The sequence below is a fragment of the Otolemur garnettii genome, unplaced genomic scaffold (genome assembly GCF_000181295.1).
Source record: "Otolemur garnettii isolate 467f Iridium unplaced genomic scaffold, OtoGar3 scaffold00024, whole genome shotgun sequence".
In the NCBI taxonomy this organism is placed as follows: Eukaryota; Metazoa; Chordata; class Mammalia; order Primates; family Galagidae; genus Otolemur; species Otolemur garnettii.
The window spans coordinates 689,346-700,692 of NW_003852419.1; the positions used below are offsets into that span (position 1 = coordinate 689,346).

General features: G+C 39.2%; 1 protein-coding gene and 1 pseudogene across 3 annotated transcripts in view; both read left to right on the forward strand.

Annotated features, from left to right (window-relative positions):
- EML4 (echinoderm microtubule associated protein like 4) overlaps positions 1–11,347 on the forward strand; it is a 170,595-nt gene that overhangs the window by 5,043 nt on the left and 154,205 nt on the right. The gene's annotated exons all lie outside the window — the stretch shown is intronic.
- Positions 1,262–1,596, forward strand: LOC105886780 (annotated as a pseudogene).

Sequence of the window (11,347 nt, forward strand, 5' to 3'; positions counted from 1 at the left end):
AGCTCACAGCAACCTCCAACTCCTGGGCTCAAGCAAATCTCCTGCCTCCGCCTCCCAAGTAGCTGGGACTACAGACGCCCGCCACAATGCCCGGTTACCTCTTGGTTGCAGCCGTCATTGTTGTTTGGCGGGCCTGGGCTGGATTCGAACCCTCCAGCTCAGGTGTACGTGGCAGGCGCCTTCGCCGCTTGAGCCACAGGTGCCGAGCCTATGCAATAGTATTATTAAGGGAGTTTTTTTGTTAAACAACTTTTAATTTCTTATCAATTGCCTCTCAAAAGGCTGAAGATAGACTTAACATGTTACATAACATGATATAAATAGTACGTTTCCTTCTTTTTTGGAGTAGTTCTAACTATTATAGTAACTTTTTTTTGTTTTCTTTGAGACAGAGTCTCACTCTCTTGACCCAGACTGGTGTGCCATGGTGTCGCAGCTCGCTGCAGCCTCAAACTCTGGGCTCAAGCAGCAATCCTCTTGCCTCAGCCTCCTGAGTAGCTGAGACTACAGGCAGGTGCCACCATCCTGGCTAAGTTTTCTATATTTAATAGAGACGTCTCACTCTTGCTCAGGCTGGTCAAACAATCTACCCACTTTGGGCTCCAGAGTGCTAGGATTACAGGTGTGAGCCTTATAAATAGTAACTTTTCAATAGTTAGTAGAACATCTGTAACATGAGTTAGCTAGAGTATTTCTCAGTGTGTACGTGGATTAACACGGGATGTGGACCAGTACTATCTTGGTTCTTCTTAGGGAATAACCAGAAGAAGGGCACACATGTTCTTTGCATACTTACTGCCTGCCTAGTTTTGAATAGATACTGTATCTAGAGATGTTTTAAACATAAGTACCAGAAATGGGATGGGGGGAGTGGTATACTGTTATGTGTCAAGCAACTGCTGACAAAGAACATTGGGAGATTGCTAGATTTATCTTTATAGAGCCTGGCTTTTAAAGCAATGAAATAATCTATTCAGCAGTCCAAATTATAGGGGATAGTATTAATAATATTGCTAGTTCTTTTTCTGTCTTTAGTTTAAATTTTAATAACATGTGGAAAAACGATTTTATGTGTGGGAATCGTTTGTATAACCTGTATGTAAAACTTCAGTATTCATAAGAAACTTGAGAAAATCATATTGATTTAAAAATAGAAGTCTAAAACTTTTTACAAGTTTAGGGAAATAGTCTGCTTCATCAACTGTTACCTCAGTGCAAAAGATTTCCAAACCTGGAGTATAGTCCTTTCTAGGGGTGATGGCCTCCACACAAGAACGTGCCTCTCGCAAAGGATCTCCTTTATCCCTCTCCAGAGGAAGAGAAGAGGAAACACAAGGAGTGGTGCCTGGTCAGAGCCCTACTTCCTCATCATGGATGTGATATGCCTGGGATGCTATAAAATCACCACGGTGTTTAGCCATGCACAAATAATAGTTTTGTGTTGGTTGCTGTACTGTCCTCTGCCAGCCAAAGGGGAAAAGCAGTGCTTAGAGAAGGATGTTCCCTCAGAAGGAACTGAAAGTAGCCTGCTTGAATAAATGGGAAACTGTCCCAATAAATACATTTTGGATAAAAAAAAATCTATAGTATATTTTTCTGTGTCTGCATATGATCTCATTTTCTAGCTAGCTATCTTACACTATTACAGTGCCTTAATTTTGTATATTGCTTTATAGTTTACAAAGAACTTTTATCAGCTAATTTGCATATTAACCTTGGGAGACAAATTGTTAGTCTTTTATAGATGAAACGGGTTTAGAGAGTGTGCTATTTGAATCCAGGGTTTTTCTTGGAGGAGGACTAATTTGTGAGAATTGTTTTTCTTTTTGGAGGTAGGACTAATTTGTGGGGATATTGTTTTTAAATGATGAAAACAGTACAAAAAGAAAGAAGAATACGAAAATAAATCTTTTCTCTAGCCCATCTGTACACAACTCATGTTAACACATTGACATACTTTTAGTCTTATCCAGTGCCTAGTTTTTGTTTTTTTGTTTTTTGTTTTTGGCTAGGGCTGGGTTTGAACCCACCACCTCTGGTATGTGGGGCAGGGACCCTACTCCTTGAGCCACAGGCGCCACTCTAGTGCCTAGTTTTTTAATCGTGCATAATAGTTTTGCATTCCGGTTTTTTCCCTGGATTGTAACCTTTTTTAAAATTTTATTTCATTTGAACTCAGATTTTTCTGATGGGAGTCCAATGTTCCTTTCCTACCCCATTACTGATTCTTCATAAGGGTAGTATACTCGAATATGAACTTCTCTTTTAAATCTTTTCCTTATTTCCCACTGACTGTATCACCCAGCCTTGAAATCTCATGTTTGATTCTTTGCCATTTTAGTCTACCATGTTAAAATCTCTTCTAAGACTTGACAATGCTTGTCACCTCTTCTCGTCCCTTTTCTTTTCTACCATGATAGTTCAGATACTTACTCTATGCCTGGATTATTGCACAGCCTCAAGAATCTCTACCTATCTAGTGTATTTTGTACAAGGCCCCAGATTAATCTTTCTAAAGCTGTGCTTTGATTGTGCCATTTACCTTCTCAGATTATTTCATTGCATTAAGGACTAAATTAATCATTTATCCTCTTCTCAAGCCTTCTTTTATCTCTTTTCTGCTGTCCTAAAATGTTCTGGTCAAAACGACCTCTTTTACCTTCCCTAAACTTGGTTGACATTTTTCATCTTTTTAGCTGTGTGACTATTCTTAGAACCCTTCATTTTCCAATTCAGTATTGTTTCTTTTTTTTTTAATTGTTATTGAGATAGACTCTTGCTGTATTTGCCTAGGCTATTCTCTGTGGGCTCAAGCAGTCCCCAAGCCTCAGCCTTATTGTGTCTTTTTTGAAAACCCTTCCTATTTACTTCCTTTCATTCTCAGCCCAAGGTATTCTTAGGGTACTTATCACAGATGTTTTTTTTTTTTTGAGACAGAGTCTTAAGCTGTCGCCCTGGGTAGAGTGCTATGGTGTCACAGCTCACAGCAATCTCAGACTCTTGGGTTTAAGTGATTCTCTTGCTTCAGCCTCCTAAGTAGGTGGGACTGCAGGCGCCCGTCACATCACCCGGCTATTTTTTTGTTGTAGTTGTCATTGTTGTTTGGCAGGCCTGGGCTGGATTCAAACCTGCCAGCTTTGGTCTATGTGGCTGGTACCCTAGCCACTGAGCTACAGGCACTAAGTCTATCACAGATGTCTTATAGTGTATGATAGAAGTAATTATTAAAAATCTTAAAATTATTATGTCTTATTTTCCTAAGCCAAATTATACACCCTGTTGAAGGGTGGCACTCTGTGTGTCTTTGAAATCTCACAGTGGAGATTTCATGATCCAGTAAAATTCGGAGGAAAAAACCTTTGGGGATTAGTATATAGTTGACAACTTAACTTTCACTTTCATACAACATTTTATAAAAAGGTGACATTTGAAGACTCAAAATAAATAATATACAACCTCAGAATTAAGATTTTAAAAGTTATAACTCACTATGTTTCTCATTTCACTTGAAATTAATGAAACATTCTAGACTTTGTTGGAAATCTGATAAAGAACTCTGCTAGCTTCTAGGGTAGTGTTTTGAAGTACAAGTCTTGTGCATGACCTATGAAAGGTTTTTATAGTCAGATTTTAATGTAGAGGTAGAGCAACATTAGGGCTGAACAGGGTGGCTCACACCTATAATCCTAGTACTCTGCGAGGATCCTTTGAGCTCAGGAGTTTGAGACTAGCCTGAACAAGAGCAAGACCTCATCTCAACTCCAAATAGAAAAATGAGCTGGGTATTGTGGCGGACATCTGTAGTCTCAGTTACTCAGGAGGCTGAGGCATGAGGCTCACTTGAACCTAGGAGTTTGAGGTTGCTATGAGCTAGGCCTATGCCAAGGCACTCTAGCCTGGGACAACAGAGTGAGTCTGTGTCTCAAAAAAAAAAAAAAAAAATAAAGCAACATTAAAAAAAAAGAGGAGAAAAGTAAGGAAGAAAGAATATAAAATATCAGTGCTTGAAATTTTAAATTCAGTTATATATTTGCCTTAGATTGCAGTGTAAAATTTCTTTCTTTTTGTTGGTCACAGTTAAATGAAAGATACAATTTTAGTTGCTAATCTTATCTTTGAGAGACCAGGTGATATACAGTAGAACCTCTGTAAGTTGATCAGCCAGGGGACTATAACAAACTGGTCAACATACAGATGTGGTCAACATAAGGAACTAGGCCTACTGTACTACTATACCATACACATGGTATATTTAGTCTATGAAAATTCGGTCAATGTAAGGAGATGGTCAATGTAGGGAACTGGTCAACTACAGAGGTTCTTTGGTATATGAAAGGGTAGATGAGCAGGGTGATACCTGTGGCTCAGGGAGTAGGGTGTCAGCCCCATATGCCAAGGGTGGCAGGTTTAAATGTGGCCCCAGCCAAATTGCAAGAAAAAGTAGCCGAACGTTGTGGCAGGAGCCTGTAGTCCCAGCTAGTCAGGAGGCTGAGGTAAGAAAATTGCCTAAGCCCAAGAGCTGGAGGTTGCTGTGAGCTGTGATGCCAAGGCACTCTACTGAGGGCAACGAAGTGAGACTTTGTCTCCAAAGAAAAAGGGCAGATGAGCAACCAGAAGTAATTATGAATTGTGTGTTAAATCTTCATGAAGTTTTTAGAAGCTGAGTATGATTAGAATAAGTTAAATATCAATAGCAGCAAAATGATATCTGTATCTAGTATCAATGCAGTTCAGACAGAAACAATATATAAAAATCTGATTTTATAAAATTGATTGATTAGCTTATGTTTACTTTACAAAAGGATTATTTGCTTTGAAAATGTATTTATCATATTCTTTTAGCTTTCTTGTTGGAGTTTTCTGTTTCTTGACATGCTCTCCACTTCCTTATTAAGCTAATTAAAGTATGTCCAGTCTTTAAGGCATGGCTCAAATACATGTTTTGTTTTTTTCCTCAAAGCTGCCTCTGATTATTCTAATTTTGACTTTCAAACCATTGCATTATAGTGTTCCTAAATTGGAGAAGACTGAGCACTTATGTCTAAAGGATCTGGGTATGAAAAAAAAATTGATGTCTATTTAACTTTAAAATTCATATGATTATTTTGCAACCATTATAATAAAAGATTGGTTCAGACAGGACTCATCAATAGACTAAATGTAGGGGGCTATTTTGATGAGGAACAGGATGTCTGCACATACTAAATTTTTCCCCACATAATGCTTAGTTGCAAGGAAGAAAAACAGTAACTATACAGTGGTGAAGTCAGACAAAACCTTGAATTCATGACCAAAATACATATCACCAGTGGTCATTGTGTGTCTCTGGATGTACTGCCCTTAGACAGATACATTATTTAGATTGTTTTCTGGCAATGAATGGGTAACCTGAATCTAATCATGAGGAAGCTTTCAACTCTAAATGGGGAGCATCCTATTTTTTAAAAAGTGAAGGAGCTATATATACATTTATGTTAATGTTATAAGGACAAAGAAAGGCTGTGGAAATGTAACAGATTAAAGGAGACAAAGGAGACATGACACCTAAATACAGTACTTTATACTGAGTGTATTGGGAAAAATAGGATAAAATAAATTATTGTATCACTTTGCAAAACTGAAATGTAGATGGTAGTTTAAAGTATTGCATTAATGGGCGGCGCCTGTGGCTCAAAAGGGTAGGGCACCGGTCTCATATGCTGGAGGTGGCAGGATCAAACCCAGCCCCGGCCAAAAACTGCAAAAAAAAAAAAGTATTGCATTAATGTTTAATTCACTGAAGTTGATGACCATCCTAAAGTTATGTCAGAGAATGTTTTTATTCTTAGGAAATACAAACTGTAGTTTTTAGGAATAAAAGGCCATGATGTTTGTAACTTAACTCTCAAAAGGTTCAGAAAAATATAGATAATATAGATGTTTTATATATGTACACATATATGTATATACATATGTGAAAGGAGGGAGGTAGGTAGGGTACTTGGCAATTGTGCAAATAAAATGAATGAATAAAATGTTAATAGTAGATGAATTTGGCAAAAGCTATATGGATGTTCTTTGTACTGTTCTTGTTCTTTCTGTGAGCTTGAAATTATTTTCAAATGAAACTTTTAAAGTATAAAACATTGCATTATACTCCATAATATAGCATTTTAAAAATATGAAATTGTCTCCTCTCCCAGAAAATTCCAGGCAAACCCTTGGGGTAAAACTGTGGCTCCAAAAATATGTTCCATGTATATATCATGCGGCTTCGTTTTATCCCTAGGCCTTAGTTTGAGAAGCATGTCTCTGGGCTAGAGGTAACTGTGGTTTAGATTTAGCCGACAGAGATGTTTTGTTTGGCCCTTTTGAGTGTTTTAAAAATTGGGAAATTTCACAGAAAACTCTGTATCTTTGGTTTCTGTTGAAAAATGGAATGATTTTGATACTCTGCACTTGCCTTTCAAATGGTCTGTATACTCAGTAAGTGGTGTGTCAGGTAGTGGCTTCAGTTCCTGCATTCCACCCAGCTTGTTTCAGTCATTTACTTTGTTGCCTGGCCTTTGTGTACATCTATTTAAAACACTTACCTAAAGGAAGTGGTGAGGATGTCTGTCATTTTTATGCTCATAATGATTTGAAAATTAAGTTGCTGACTTGATGCCATATCACCCTAAGTTTTCAGTGTTTGTTTCCTGAACACTGAAAGTACAAACAAGTACTTTCTCTTCTATAACCATACTACACCCAACAAAGTTAGGAAATAAATATTGATGCATTAACACTAATACCAAGACCTATTCTAGTTTTACTAATTGCCTTAAACATATCTTTTATATGTAAAAGATTCAGTTCAGAATTACATGTTTAATTTAGTTGTCATGTCTTTTTTGTTCCTGTCAATCTGAAACAGTTCCTTAGTCTTTTGGGCTTCATGACATTGCCACTTTGGAAGATTGCAGACCAATTATATTATAGAATGCCCCTAAATTTGATGTTTTATTCTGATTAGACTCAAGTTAATGCATCTTTGGTAGGAATGCCACAGAAATGAAGCTGTATTTGTCTCATTGCATTCTGTCAGGTGGCATACAATTTTGATTTGTCCCATTACTGATGATGTCCACCTTGATCATTTGACTATGGGGGGGTCTGCCAGGCCTCTTCACCATAAAATTACTTTTTGTTCTTCATAGTTAATAAGTATTTTGTAGGAGATGCTTTGAAATTTTGTAAATATTCTTCTCCTCACCAGACCTTCAATTTCTTGGTTTATTTATATCTATATGGACTCAGGGTTTCTGTTTTTTCTTATTTCATTTGTTTTATTGATTGATTGAGACAAAGTCTCACTCTGTTGCCCTCTATAGAATGCCATGGCATCACAGCTCAGAGCAGCCTCCAACTCTTAGGCTTAAGCTATTTGGCCTACCAAGTAGCTGAGACAACAGGCACCAGCCTCAATGCCCAGCTATTTTTTTGTCGTAGTTGTCATTGTTGTTTAGCTGGCCCAGTCCAGGTTTGAACCTGCTAACCTTGGTGTATTGTGGTTGGTGCCATAACCACTGTGCTACAGGCTCTGAGCCTTACTTTGTTTTATTTTATATTATTTTTTATTTGTATGAAACAGAGTCTCACTCTGTTGCCCTGGGTAGAGAGTGCCATAGTGTCACAGCTCCCAGCAACCTCAATGTTTGGGCACAACGAACCCTCTTGCCTTGGCCTCCCAAGTAGCTGGGACTACAGGGGCCTGCCCTGATGCCCAACTAGTTTTTTCTATTTTTAGTAGAGACAGCAATTTTGCACTTGCTCAGGCTACTTTTGAACTCCTGAGCTCTCAAGCAATCCACCTGCTTTGACTTTACAGTGTGCTAGGATTATAGACAGCCATTATACCTGGCCTTAGTTTTTTCTTTCTTTCTTTTTTTTTTTTTTTTGCAGTTTTTGGCCAAGGCTGGGTCTGAACCCACCACCTTCGGCATATGGGGCCGGCGCCCTACTCCTTTGAGCCACAGGCACCACCTCGCCTTAGTTTTTTCTATATGTTCAAATAGAACATACTTGGCCAGTGGGTGCCCATTGAAACTGGCTTCTGTGTTCTTTTGATATGTTCCCACCATTCTTTTAGTACTTTCTTGCTTCCTGACATAATAAAATGATTCAGATTCATTTTATACTCCCTCTGCTGTAGCTCTGGAATCACCCAGCTCAAGGAGCCCTAACTTTTTTCATAGAGAATGGTATTTAGAAGCCAAGCTCTATGCATTAGTTGTACACATTACCTTCAGAGTGTTCTCACAGTAGTCAAAACAAGGAAATATATGTATGCCTATATGTGTATTGGGATGATACAGATATATTCACATCAGTATTATTTTTAGTTTTGCAACTGCATCGGGTTCATTGTTTTCTCCCTTTATTTATTTATTTGTTTGTTTGTTTGTTTTTGAGACAGGGTCTTGCTCTGTCATCCACAATGGAGTGCAATAGTATAATCACAGCTTATTGAAACCTCCAACTCCTGGGCTTAAGTAGTCCTTCTGTCTTAGCCTGTCGTATAGCAAGGGCTGCAGGCACACGCACACCACACTTGGCTAATTTTTAGTTCAAAGTTTTTGGTAAAGATTGGTTGCACTTTGTTCCCCAGACTGGTCTCAAACTCCTGGCCTCAAGCGATCCTCCAGCTTCAGCCTCCCAGAGTATAGAGATTACAGGTGTGACCCACTGTGCAAATTACTCTCATATGGAGATATCAATTATTTTGGTTTAGGGCCTACCCTGTGACTTCATTTTAACCAGTTACCTCTTTGAAGATTATCTCCAAATGCAGTCACATTCTGAGGGACTGGGGGGATGAGGACTTGAACACAGGAGTTTTTGGAGGGGATACAATTCAACCCATAGCAACAGCATTTTTATATACTTTTAAATAAGGTTCAGGTGAAAGTTTGAATTATGTCATTTTAAGTTAGCAAACTTTTTTATGGTTCTCTATTTTAATAATTTTGTAACTGCATATTTTATTTTATAGTTAAAAAATGTGTTAAAGACACAGAGTAGAGCTGCAGTCCCCAACCCCCTGGCCACAGACTGGTAGGTCTGTGGCATGTTGGGAACTGGGCTGCACAGCAGGAGGTGAGTGGGAGCCAGCTAGTGACGCTTCATCTGTATTTACAGCCACTCCCTATTGCTCACAATACCCCCAGAGGTCTGCCTCCTGTCAGATCAGCAGGGCATTAGATCCTCATAGGAGTGCCAACCCTACCGTAAACTGCATGTGGGAGGGATCTAGGTTTCATGTTCCTTAAGAGAATCTGATGCCTGATGATCTGAAGTGGAGCTGACGTGGTTATGCCATTCCTGGGGAGTGGCTGCAAATACAGATAATTGTTAGCAGAGAGGTTCGATTGCACAGAGACCAAAATAAATCAGTTGCTTGCGGACTCATAGCAAAACGATTCCTCAACCCCTGATCCATGGAAAAATTGCCTTCCATGAAACCAGTCCCTGGTTCCAAAAAGGTTGGGGACTGCTGGACTAGAGCATTAATGTAAATTAGTTTGAAGGTATTTTGTGTCTGTAAGAGGTCATTCAGAATCATATTTCTTTTTTTTTGAGACAGGAGCCTCAAGCTATCTCCCTGGGTAGAGTGCCGTGGCATCACAACTCACAGCAACCTCCCAACTCCTGGGCTTAAGCGAGTCTCCTGCCTCAGCCTCCCAAGTAGCTGGGACCACAGGTGCCCACCACAATGTCCAGCTATTTTTTGGTTGCAGCCGTCATTGTTGTTTGGCAGCCCGGGCTGGATTTGAACCTGCCACCTTTGGTGTACGTGGCTGGCGCCATAGCCACTTGAGCCACAGGCACCAAGCCAGAATCATATTTCTTACTATCCTGTTTTTATATTTAATTATCTTAGATCAAGTTATTGTTGGGTGGTGTGTTTGTGGGGTGTGGTGGGTAAAGAAAATATATTTAAGCAACAAAATCAACCATGTCTTTTTCCACTTAAAACATCTTATCATCTTTCCTTCTCATCAGGGATAAAAAAAATGAACTTCAGTGCATCGTATTCCATTATTTGGACATTTGTTTGTCCTAAGCTGTGTATATAGTACACAATTTAACTTATTGTTGATGACTGATGGTAGTTATTATGAGCATTAGACTTGGTGTCTAAGAGCTGTTTGTATGGGGCCACTTACTCCTCACACTAAATGATTCTAGACGATTGTAACCAACAGTTTATAACTATCTTCTTGTCACCTAGTGTGGTGTGCTTTACCCTTCCTTTTCTTTGTAGTTTTAAAATCTCACTTGAGTTTATATTTCTGAAAGAAGTACTCTTCGTCCATTATCAGACCTAAAATTAAGTAATAGTTTCTTAGTATCTAATATCCAGTCAGATATTCCTAGTTGTCTCGTGGTTGTTCTACAGTGGCTTCTTTTACATCAGGATTTAAACAGGATTCATACATTGCATTTGGTTGCTGTCACTCAATCTGTGTATTCCCTTGCCCTTTTCTCCTTTGCAATTTTTTTTTTTCTGAGACAGAGCCTCAAGCTGTCCCCCCCTCAGGAGTGGTATGGCATCACAGCTCACAGCAACCTCCAACTCCTGGGCTCAAGTGAGTCTTGTGCCTCCACCTCCCAGGTAACTGGGACTACAGGTGCCTGCCACAACGCCCAGCCATTTTTTTTTGGTTGCAGCCATCATTGTTGTTTGGCGGGCTGGGCTGGATTCGAACCTACTACCTTTGGTGTATGTGGCTGGCGCCCTAGCCACTTGAGCCACAGGCACCGAGCCACTCTCCTTTGCAATTTGTTAAGTAGTTATCTTTTGTTTTACAGAGTTTAGCACAGTGTTGATTTTTTATATATATATATGTGTGTGTGTATATGTATGTGTATATATATGTGTTAGTGTTATGTATAGCCCATGTTTGTCTTCTATATGTTCTTTAAATGGAAACCCATGCATTTTTTATCTACTTTCTGTATTTCAGTCTGCCATAGCTGTTGGTTTTTTTTTTTTTTTTTTTTGAGACAGAGCCTCAAGCTATCCCCCTGGGTAGAGTGCCATGGCTTCACAGCTCACAGCAACCTGAAACTCTTGGGCTTAAGCAGTTCTCTACCTTAGCCACCCATGCATTTTTTATCTACTTTCTGTATTTCAGTCTGCCATAGCTGTTGGTTTTTTTTTTTTTTTTTTTTTTTTTTTTTTTTTTTGAAACACAGTCTCACTATGTTGCCCTTGGAGTATTGTGGTGTCACAGCTCACAGCAACCTGCCTCTGCCTCCCAAGTAGCTGGGACCATAGGCGCCCGCCACAATGCCCAGCTATTTTTTGGTTGCAGCCGTCATT